We start from the raw sequence: 12,495 nt of genomic DNA, 5'->3' as shown, positions 1-12,495 counted from the left end.
TGTATTTCCTTTTGCTTTAGCTTCTCTACTTTCAAGAGCAAGTTTCATAGTATCTTCTGATCTGCATTTTGGTTTTTTTTATTTCTTTCTCATGTTTTCAAGGATCTTTTTCTTTCTTCAGCTATGATTTCCTGGATGTCATCCCACAACTTTTCTGGTCTTCGATCAGTAGTGTTTCATGCATCAAATATTTCCTTGAGATTTTGTTATGGATTCAATTGTGTCCCCCAGAAATGTGTGTCAACTTGGCTAGGGCATGGTTCCCCATATTGGGTGGTCATCCACCATTTTGTGATCTGATGTGATTATCCTATGTGTTGTACATCCTGACCTCTACGATGTTAACGATGTAGGATTAGAGGCAGTTATGTTAATGAAGCAGGACTCAATCTACAGGATTAGGTTGTATATTGAGTCAATCTCTTCTGAGACATAAAAATGAGAATTGAGCAGACAGGCGGTAGAGCTCATGCTAGCAGAAAAAAGTGCCAGTAGCAGAGCACATCTTTTGGACCTAGAGTATCTGCACTAAGAAGCTCCTAGACTAGGGGAAGATTGATGATAAGGGCTTTCTCCCAGAAATGGCAGAGAGTGAAATTATTCCCTCAAGCTGAACCCTGAATTTGGACTTCTAGCCTCCTAGAGTGTGAAAGAATTAATTTCTGTTTGTTAAATCCATCAATTTGTGGTATTTCTGTTATAGTAGGACTAGATAACTAAGAATTGTCTCTAAATTAAGTGCAATATACTCACAATCATACTTTGGCTCTCATGGACTTGTTTTAATTTTCTTCAGCTGCAACTTGAACTTGCATGTGAGCAATTGATTGTCTGTTCCACAGTAGGCCCTATCCTTGTTCTGACAGATGATATTAAGCTTCTTCATTGTTTATTTCCACAGGTGTAGCTGATTTAATTCCTGTGTATTCCATCCAGTGGGATCCACGTGTATAGACCACCATACACATACAAGGAAGACTAATTAATATGAGTTTTATTCAAATTTATTCACCAACCATGCGAAAGATGAAGTAATTGAAGTTTTTTTTTTTTTACCAACTTCTGCAGTCTGAAATTGATCAAACATGCAATCAAGATGCATTGATAATTACTGGTAATTGGAATGCAGAAGTTGGGAACAAAGAAAAAGGGTAAGTAGCTGGAAAATATGACCTAGGTGATAGAAATGAAGCTGGAGATCACATAATAGAATTTTGCAAGACCTACTTTCTCTAAAGGCGTATTAATTAATATTCCAAAAAAAAACAAAAAACAAAAAAACCCAAAGCCAGTCCCATCAAGCTGATTCCAATTCATAGGGACCCTATAGGACAGAGTAGAACTGCCCCACTACACCACCAGGGTTTCCTAGTTAATATTAGCAAATTTTAAATTCCAATTCCCTTATCAATATTTAGGTATATTCTGTGATTTTTCTCAAAAGCAAGCCCAATTTGGATTAATCCTAAGGCCATTGTTACTCAATTATTATGCTATTACTGTATCTTTATTATTATTATTATTAAAAGTGGGTTCAAGAACCCCTTCTTCAAAAAATTTTTTTTAATTGTACTTTAGATGTAGGTGTACAAAGGAAACTAGTTTCTCATTAATCAATTAATATGGACGTTGTTTTGTGACATTGGTTGCCAACCTCATGACATGTCAACATTTTCACCCTCTTGACCCTGGGCTCTCCATTACCAGCTCTCCTGTCCTCTCCTGTCCTCTCGTCCCGTCCCTGGGCTGGTGTGCCCATTTAGTCTCATTTTTTTTTTTTTTTTTACTGGCCTGTATAATCTTTGGCTGAATGGTGAACCTCAGGAATGACATCATTACTGAGCTAAAAGGGTGTCTGGGGGTCATACTCCCCAGATTTCTCCAGTCTCTGTCAGATCAGTAAGTCTGGTATTTGTGCGTGTGTGTGTGAGTTAGAATTTTGTTCTACATTTTCCTCCAGCTGTCTCTGAGACCCTCTATTGTGATCCCTGTCAGAGCAGTCAGTGGTGGTAGCTGAGCATCCTCTAGTTGTGCTGAACTCAGTCTGGTGAAGGCTGTAGAACTTGTGGTCCGTTAGTCCCTTGGACTAATCGTCCCCCTTGAATGTTTGGTTTTCTTAATTCTCCCTTGCTCCAGAGGGGCTGAGACCAGTGGAGTACCTTAGGTGTCTGCTCAGAAGCTTTTAAGATCCCAGATGCCACTCGCCAAAGTAGAATGTAGCACATTTTCTTTATAAACTATGTTATGCCAGTTGAGCTAGATGTTCCCTGAAATCATGGTTCCCACAGCCCTCAGCCTAGTAATTTGGTCCCTCAGGGAATTTGGATGTGTTTATGGAGCTTCCACCACCTTGCCTTGGGCAAATTGTGCTGGCTCCCCCAGTATTGTGTACCATCTTACTCTTCACCAAATTTACCACTTATCTATTGTCTGTTCAGTGTTTTTCCCTTCCATCCCTCACCTCCCTCGAAACCATCAAAGTTTGTTTCTTTTTGTGTGTAAACCTTTTCATGGGTTTTTATGATAGTGGTCTCATACAATATTTGCCCTTTTGTGCTTGAGTTATTTCACTCAGCATAATGCCCTCCAGATTCATCCATGTCGTGAGATGCTTCTCAGGCCGATCATTGTTCTTTATCATTATGTAGCATTCCATTGTGTGTACGTACCATAATTTGTTTATGCATCCACCTGTTGTTGGGATCCTAGGTTGTTTCCATCTTGTTGCTACTGTGAACAATGCTGCAATGAACATAGGTGTGCACGTGTTTATTCACGTGAAGGCTCTTATTTCTCTAGGATTATTCTCAGGAGTGGGATTGCTGTATCATATCATATTTTTATTTCTAGCATTTTAAGGAAGAGCCATATTGTTTTCCATAATGGTTATATCACCACGCCTTCCTGCCAGAAGTGTGTAAGAGTTGCAATCTCGCTGCAGCCCCTTCAACATTTGTTATTTTCTGTTTTTTTGATTCATGCCAATAAGGTTGGGGTGAGATGATATTCCAAAGTCTTAGGCTGGGTTCTTTAGAGAAGAAAAACCAGTAAAGCATATATATATATATATATATATATATATATATATGTAGAGATTTATATCAAAGAAACAGTTCATGTGATTGTAGAGTCTGGAACGTCCCAAGTCTGTGAATCAAGGTAGAGGCTTCTCCTGATTCATGTAACCACATGGGCTGGAGAACCCAAGATTGGCAGGTCAGAGAGCAGGGCCCTTGCTCACAGGCTGTGAAGATCAATGAACCTCAGGATAGGCAGGTAAACTGCTAGCTCAAGAACTGGAGGTCAAATGAAAAAGAGGCAGCTGCAGGATCCAGAGAGGGCAAAAGCCAGAATGCCCACTTATATTTGGATGCAGGCTACATAGCAAGGAAACTCCCTTTCAGCTGATTGACTGCTCACAGCAGATCCCATCATGGGGGTGATCTCAACCAAACACTAAGATTCATGGCCCAGCCAAGTTGACACATAATCTTAATCTTTCCCATCACATTCATTGTGGTTTTGATTTACATTTCTCTAATGGCTGGTGATTGCACACATTTCCTCATGTATCTGTTAGCCACTTGAATGTCTTCTTTGGTGAAGTATCTATTCATATCCTTTGCTTGTTTTTTAATTGGATTATTTGACTTTCTGTTGTAGAGGTGTTGGATTTTCCTGTAGATTTTAGAGAATAGACTTTTGTCAATTTTTTTTTTCCCCTAGTCTGTAGGCTCTTGTTTTCCTCTTTTGGTGAATTCGTTTGATGAACATAAGTGTTTAAATTTTTAGAAGATCCCAGTTATCTAGCATATGTTGTGGTGTTTGTGTATTTTTAGTTATGGTTTATATCCTGTTAATGCCTTGTATTAGGGTATCTAGCATTGATCCTAATTTTCTTCTATGATATTTACAATTTTTGGTTTTGTATTTAGGTTTTTGATTCATTTTGAATCAGTTTTTGTGTGTGGTGTGAGGTATAGGTCCCGTTTCATTTTTTTGGAGATGGACATCCTATTTTGCCTGTACCATTTGTTTCAAAGAGTGTTTTACCCCCATTTAATGGACTTTGTGTCTTTGTCAAAGATCAGGTGACCGTAGGTGGATGCATTTACATCTGTGTTCACAATCCTGTTCTATTGGTCAATGCCTGTCATTATTCCAGTACAAAGCTCTTTTGACTACTGCAGCTGTACAGTAGGTTCTGAGGTCAGGTAGTGTGAGTCCTCCTAATTTATTCAATAGTGCTTTATTTATCCTGGACATCTTCCCTTTCCACACAAAGTTAATGAAAGGTTTTTCCATGTGTTTAAAGTTTGCTGTTGGGATTTGGATCGGGTTTGTCTTGTATTTGTAGATTGCTTTGGCTAGAATTGACAATTTCACAAAGTTTAGTCCACCTATCCATGAACATGGTATGTTTTTCCATTTATGTAGGTCTCTTTTGGTTTCTTGTAGTAGTGTTTTGTAGTTTTCTTTGTATAGTCTTTTACATCCCTGGTTAGATTTATTCTTAAGTATTTTATTTACTTTTTTAGGGACTTTTATAAATGGTATTGTTTTCCTGATTTCCTTTCCACAGTTCTCTTTATTGGCGTATAGGAATCCAACTGATATTTGTATGTTTATCTTGTATCCTGCTACTCTGTTGAATCTTTCTATTAGCTCCAGTAGTTTTCTCATGGAGTCTTCTGGATTTTCTATGTATAGTATCATCTTCCACAAATAGGGACAGTTTTACTTCTTCCTTACCAGTTTGGTGCCTTTATTTCTTTTTCTTGCTTTGTTGCTCTATGTAGGACTTCCAGCACACTGTTAAGTAAGAGTGGTGATAAAGGGCATCCTTGTCTTGTTCTTGTTCTTGTTCTCAGGGGGAACGTTTTCAGCCTCTCTCCATTAAGAATGATGTTTGTTGCCTGTTGGTTTTGTGCGGATGCCCTTTATTATGTTGAGAAATTTTCCTTCTATACCTATTTTATCGAGAGTTTTTATCAGGAATGGATGTTGCACTTTGTAGAATGCCTTTGTGGGTCAATTGAGATGACCATGTGATTCTTTCATTAATGTGGTAGAGTACATTGATTGATTTTCTAATCTTGAACCATTCTTGCATACCTGATGTGAATCCCAGTTGGTCTAGGTGTATTATTTTTTTGATGTGATGCTAAAATCTATTGGCTAGAATTTTGTTGGAGCCCTGGTTGCATAGTGGTTAAGAGCTCAGCTATTAACCAAAAAGTTGGCAGTTCGAATCCACTAGCCACTCCTTGGAAACCCTATGGGTCAGCTCTACTCTGTCCTACAGGATCGTATGAGTAGGAACTGACTCAACAGCACATAAGAACAACAATATCTCTCATGAACAGAGATGCGAGAATTTTTGTCTCTCTATTCATGAGAGATATTGGTCTGTAATTTTTTTGTGTGTGTGTGTGATATCTTTGCCTGGTTTTGTTATCAGTGTTATGCTGGCTTCATAGAATGAATTTGGAAGTGTCCCTTCTATTTCTATGTTCTGAAATAGTTTGAATAGTACCTATGTGAGGTCTTCTGTGAATGTTTAGTAGCATTCTCCAGTGATGCCATCTGGGCCAGGGCTTTTTTTTTTGTTGGAAGTTTTTTAATTACCTTTTATACCTCTTCTCTTGTTATATGTTTGTTCAGATTTTCAAGTTTAGTTTGTGTTATTTTGGATAGGTAGTGTGTTTCTAGAAATTTTTCCATTTCCTCTAGGTTTTCAAATTTTTTGGAGTATAGTTTTTCATAGTACTCTGTTATGATCCTTTTTATTTCAGTTGGTTCTCTTGTAATGCCCACCATTTTATTTCTTCTTTGGGGTTTTTGAGTCCACTCCTGTTTTTCTTTTGTCAATTTGGTCAATGTCTTTTTGATCCTTTTGAAGGATCAGCTTTTGGTTTTGTTGATTCTTTCTATTGTTTTTCTATTCTCTATTTCATTTATTTCTGCTCTGATCTTTACTATTTCCTTTCTTCTAGTGGCTGTGGGCTTCTTTTGCTGTTCACTTTCTATTTGTTTGAGTTGTGTACCTAATATTTTGATTTTGTCATTTTCTTCTTTTTTGTTGTGTGCACCTATTGCTACAAATTGACCTCTGAGCACCGCCTTTGCTGTGTCCCAAAGGTTTTGGTATGATGTGTTTTCATTCTAGGAATTCTTTCATTTTACTTTTGATTTCTTCTATTACCCAGTGGTTTTCCAGCAGGGTGTTATTCAGTTTCCATATATTTGATTTTTTTCTCTTGTTCTTCCTGTTGTTAGCTTCTATTTTATGGTGTTGTGACTAGAGAAGATACTTTGTATTATCTAAATTCTTTTGGTTTTCTTGAGGGTTACTTTGTGGCCTAAGATGTGGTCTATTCTGGAGAATGTTCCATGTGTGTTGAAAAAGAATGTGTACTTGGCAGCTGTTGGGTGGTAAGTTCTATATATATCTATGAGCTCATGTTGGCTGATTGTGGCCTTTAGCTCTTCTGTATCTTTGTTGAGTTTCTTTCTAGGTGTCCTGTCCTTTTTCAAGAGTGGTGTATTGAAGCCTTCTACTATTAATGTAGAACTATCAATTTCTTTTTTTGGGTGCTGTTAGAGTTTGTTTTTTGTATTTTGGATTCCAATCATTTTGTGTGTAGATATTTATTATGGTTATGTCTTCATGGTGGATTGTCCCTTTAATCATTATATAATGGCCTTCTTTGTCTTTAATGGTGTATTTTGTTTTAAAGTCGATTTTATCTGAGATTAGCTGTTTGCTTGATGTATTTTTCCATCTTATGATTTTTAGTAAATTTTCATCTTCATTTCTAACGTGTGTCTCTTGTAGAGTGCATACCGATGGGTCCTTTTTTAAAAAAATCCATTCTGTCATGCTGCGTCTCTTTATGGGTGCATTTAAGCCACTTATGTTCAGTGGGATTATTGATAGGTGTGAGTTTATTGGTGTCATTTTGTAGTGCTTATTTTCTGTGGTGCTGACTTTTCTTTTTTTTTTCTTACTCTTCTGTACTGAATCTTTGTTTGTTTGTGCCCCTCTTGCTGGGTGGCACAGCAGGGCTTGTCAGGATGGGGCAGGGGCAGGGGCAGTGCAGGGCCTCTGTAGGAAAGCAAAGGACAAGGAAAAGGGGAAAGGTAAAGAAAAATGAAAAATATGGTGCTGTGGAAGTTGGCTGGTGGTGGCAGCACAAACCTGGGAAGGCAATGTGCCAGAGGCTTTACAGCCGATTGGCACAGCACAGCCCACCAAGAAGTTGGGGGTGGCACATGGAACTGGGTTGATGGGAGAAAGGAAAGGAAGGAAGGGAAAGAGAGAGAAGAAACAATAATAATAATAAAAAGAAACAGTAAATAAAATGGCAGTGATGGGGGATGGTAATTGTCAACATTGCAGATCCGGTACAGTCATGTGCAGTGACTCTTATACCAAGCTGTGCAGCATGCCCTTCCAGAAGTGGTGGAGGTGGCATATAGTGCTGGGTGGATGGGAGAAAGGAAGGGATGGAAAGGAGGGAGAAGAGAAGAAACAGGAAAAGAAGAAGAAAAGAAAAACAAAAAGAAGCAAAAAAAAAAAAAAAAAAGAGGAAACAAGCCAAAAAAAAAATCACAGCCCATCAGGAAAAGGAGGGGATAGCATAGGGGGCTAGCTGGGTGGGAGAAACAAAAGGAAGGAAGGGATAGAGAGAAAAGCAAAAAAAAAAAAAAAAAAAAAAGGCCAAAAGAACAAACAAACCAGAAAGAAAGAAAAAGAACAGGCAAAAAAAAAAAAAAACTGAAGAAATCACAGCCCAACAGAAAGGGGAGGGGAAGCACACAGGGCTAGCTGGGTGGGAGAAAAAAAGGAAGGAAAGAAGAGAGATAAAAGCAACAACAACAAAAAAGCCAAAAACAAAGAAACAAACAAAAAACCCACACACACGTGTGAACACACACACACACAATAAATATATAAAAAATTATAAAAAGGGACAAAGCAACAAATCCCCAAAACGACAACCTGTTCAAGAAGGGGATTGGATGGGACGTGGAGCTAGCTGGGCAGGAGAAAGAAAAAGAAGGAAGAGAGAGAGAAAAACATAAACATCAAAAAAAAAAAGAATAAACAAACCAAAAATCACAGCCCGCTAAGAAAGTGAGGCGATGGCACATGGGACTACCTGGGCAGGGGAAAGGAAAGGAAGGAAGAGTGTGAGAAGCAACAATGACAAAAAAAACCCAAAAAAGCAAAAGCAAAAACAAACAAACAAAAAATATCAAAAATACAAGCCAAAAAATGAAAAAATGGCGATGGTGGGAGCAGGGTAGGCCCTGGCAGCAGTGAGCTATAGTGCCTCAACAAGCAACTGTGGACTGCTGGCAAGCAGTGGGGGCAGCATAGAGGGAAGAAGGATAGGGAGTGGGAAAAGGTATATCCCTGGTTACCAGGTTCTCTGTCTCCTGCTAGGAGCTCTGTGGAGTAGCCTTCCAGTACACCCTGTCCACAGTCCTTGGTGGCTCAGGTCCAAGAAGGCAAATCTGGGCAGCAGTGAGCTGATATCTCTCTGGCTGAGGAACCATGGCCCATGGGCAAGAGGTGGAGGCCTCGTACAGGGAAGAAGGGGGTGGTGTGGGAAAGCCTGTATCACCCCCGGTTACCGAGTACTCTGTCTCAAGATGGGAGCTCCGTGAAGATGACTTCCCATACTTCCTGACTGAATTCTTTGGCAGCCGTAGCCCAAGATGGTGAATCTGGCCATGTTAGCTAGTATGGGACTCCATTCTGCAGCTCCCCTCCTTCTCTGTTCTCTGTCAGTTTATTTCATTCTGTGCTGGACGGAGTTTATTCCTTCATTTGGTACTTAGGGTTCCAGGATTGATGTTTGTATCTGTTTTACTTAGTTTTTTGGGTCTTCACTGCAGAGGGACGGCATGGTGCTTCTGTCTATAGTGCCATGATGGCTCTGCCTCCTAGAACCACTTTTTGGTAAAATATTCCAACAGCAACAAAAGTTATTTTTTTAAACAGAATGAAATATTATTAGCTTAGTTCATTTCGTTGCAATAATTTGGAAGTCATAACCTAATTGCATGTCTTTTAAAACGTGCGTTTCAAACTTGCCATGGATTCAAACTGACATCTTGACCAACTAACCCAAATTAGTAATGCTTCCCCTAACTTAAAGCCACACACAGGCTTTGAATTAGCACAGTGACAAAGGAGAAAAGGAGCATTTTCTCAGGGTTAACTTTGTGATGTTTTAAAACCAAATCAGCTCAGAAATGGAACTGTTTCATCATTCATATTTTCAAAGGTTCAACAGAGTTGTGAGAATATAAGAAACGTCTAGTTTACCTGGTCCACAATTTTCCTATCAAGAGGTTGAGCAGGTCTGGTAAAACTTCACCAAGATACCTGGAGTTCTGAAAATGAATTTTTAAAATTAGGTTTTTAATAATATTAAATAATACTTAAATTAAGCAAAATGCATTTGAGAAAAGTAATAATCCTAACATTGATTTGAGAATTGGGATAAATTATTCATTGGTATTAGTTAATTAACTACATCTTTGGATCTCTGGTGGTACAAGCAGATGTGACTTAGGATTCTTTATACTTATGTACTAGTCAAAATAATACAGGACAAGAATGGAATAGCCCCTTAAATCAATGACAGTAGATGGCAGACATTAGGAAGCAAATGTCAAATTTTGCTGTATGCAAAAGACTGGTGATAAATTTGCACAAATATGTTTTTTTTTCTGCCTTTAAAATTGATTTCACTACTTGGCACTACTAGAGCAGAAAATACACTTGTTTATATTATGGCACATTCCCATGGGTATAGCCCTCCCTTTAAGATGAGATGCAGTATCGATTCATAAGCTTTAGCCCTCAGGAAGAAGAGAAAGGTGGCTGGGGTTGACAAGTTTCTTTGTAGTCAGAGCATAGCAGGGACGGGTAGGGTGGAGCGGGCATTGTAGGAAGTGGTCCTGGGTCTCTTCAGGGTCAGCTTTGGACAGAACTGTGAAGTAAATAAAATTTATCTTTGGAAACCTTAATCTCTGGGTTTTGTTCTTTGCCAGGTACTTCTACTTCCTCCTCTCCTCTGAGCCTGGCAAGAAGTCCTTGCTTCCCATGTTTTCAGAAGATGAGTATCCCAACAGTCTGTCCATGCCAATCTGGTACTCATGCACACCTAGGTGAAAGTGATGATTAACAACTTACCACCTTATTTCTCCCATAAAGTAAATAGGAATTAAATATAATACATAAGACCTCAGTGGAGAAAATATTGAAACACTGCCAAAGGGTATAAAAGATAATCTTAAGTGGTAGAGAGATGGTCAGTGGTCTTGGAAGGAATGAGTTCACATTATCAAGATATTAATTCTCCTGAAATTAATCTGTAAATTAAATGAAAACTCAATCATTATGCTTCAGCTTGGCCACATTGAAATATTTACTCTTGTTTTCATTTTGTAGCATATTTATGTTAATTCACTAAATATGAGAGACAAATGTTGTCCACTCTTTGATTTTCTGTAATTTCTATTTGATTCTTCTACCAGCAGGCTGATTATTTAGGCACATGTGTATATAGATGAATCTATGTATGTATAAATCAACTTCTCAATTTTGAAAATCATGATTCTAGAACTTGTTGGGATCTTAGGTCATCTAGTCTCATTACCCTGTGATCTCAAGATGGCCAGTGACAGAACCAGGGCTCTGTGAATATTTATTCATCACCTTCTGTATGCCAGACATTCACCTAGGTGCTACTGTACAGGGTTCTGGGCAAAAACAGGCATATTGGGTAATAAGAAATTGGGTAAAGAAAAGCTTTCTCACCTTTATGAACGGCCCCAAACAAACATTTGGAATAAATGGATTATTTACTCTCTCAGCTTCCTTTTTTTATCCTTCTCCTAAGACCACTTTCCCAAACGCTGTGTCCTCACACCATCCTAACCCTTCACGGTGGCCCCTCACCTGAGTTTGTACCATCTCACAAAGTGCTCAGCATTCTACAACTATTCATTTCCTTTCTCCCAGTTCCCTAACACTCCCGATCTTAACTAGTTGTGAAGGGAAAAATCTGATTAAACTAAATTTCACTAATTCACACTCCTTTCCTCAGCAATAGATGAATCGTGTTTTGAAAACAGATTGCTTAATTACTGAAAAGTATTCAAATGAAATATAGATTGTTGTGGAAAGAAAATGAGTAAGATTTGTAAGTGAGGAGATGACCTTGGGTAGGGGAACAATCAAGTTGGCCTACCTTGTCTGGGCGTCTGTGCTGAGGGTCAGCTTCACTAAAGGTTTTAACTTTTTCCAATTTCTCTTCTGTCACTTTAGAACTGGGAGACTTATCTAAAATTTGCCTCGCTTGCCATCGAGTAATGTATTCTTAATAATTTAAAATCAACTTTTGTTCCTTGTATTGCCAGATTCTTTTCTTCTTAAATCCATTAGCATAATAAAAACATTTATGTGATTGTTTGGAAACATGATTCTGAAATTTGTGTGTTATTTAGAATAACCACAGAAAATTTCAAAATAAGCTCATATCTGCTGAATCCACCATATTCTTTTATTAAAGAATTTGCATGTTAAAAAGTGGTGATTAGATTGTTCAGAATTTATTCCTAAACTTGAAATTGATTATAATGCAATGAATAAAATTTTAAGATGGACTTGTGTCTACCATAATTGCTATGATTGCTTAAGAGAAAGTCCCAATATGGGAAGAAAACAGTGACTAGAATAGGCAACACTTTTATTTTTAAAACGTAAGTCCTTCTTTAGGGTTAAGCATGCTAAAATAGTTGCCATATATATATAATTCTGTTTTAAAATGGAATTACCTCCAAGATGCCTTTACTTTAAAGCAGAAGATATAGGACATAGGTCTCTTATTTCTGATTACCTCTAGTCAGATAAAAATCTGAGAAACTGGTAAGAAAATGAGTCCATGACCAAAATGCTTACTCAGTTACTCTAGATGTTCAAAGACTATTGTACTAAACCTGGAATGTACTAAGACAAAGCAATAGTTTTCTTTGAAAAATCTGTAGGGTTTAGAAAATTTCTGGGATTTATCTGTGAAAATACCCCCTGGGCCCTTGTAAGTGACGTCTTAGGGAAACACTCTCGTCGCAAGGTGGGAAGAACAGGAGGTGGTGTTTTGTGGGCTCCTGCGGTGGTTAGGTAGTTCTCAGAAGACAATACTGGAAATTAGCTTATTGTTGATGTCATGTTTTTCACACACAGAAAAAAAAAATTAGTGTCCTGGGGGCTATAAAAGCAACAACTTTTACCAGGTCACATCACAAGAAGAATCATCGAAACAGGTAAATGTTTCAGCAAACTCAGAATAATTGTTTTGTTTGATGTGATACTTCTTAACTAATTTTTTTCCCTCATATTTTCTCTGCCTCTTATTCTCTTGATACCAGGTTCTCCTACCCTGATCGCCAATTGCTGGAGTTTGTGTTGCCTAC

The sequence above is a fragment of the Elephas maximus genome, chromosome 4, assembly GCF_024166365.1.
Source record: "Elephas maximus indicus isolate mEleMax1 chromosome 4, mEleMax1 primary haplotype, whole genome shotgun sequence".
Taxonomy (NCBI): Eukaryota; Metazoa; Chordata; class Mammalia; order Proboscidea; family Elephantidae; genus Elephas; species Elephas maximus.
The sequence above is the reverse complement of the archived record's forward strand: the minus strand, read 5'-3'. Positions refer to the sequence as shown.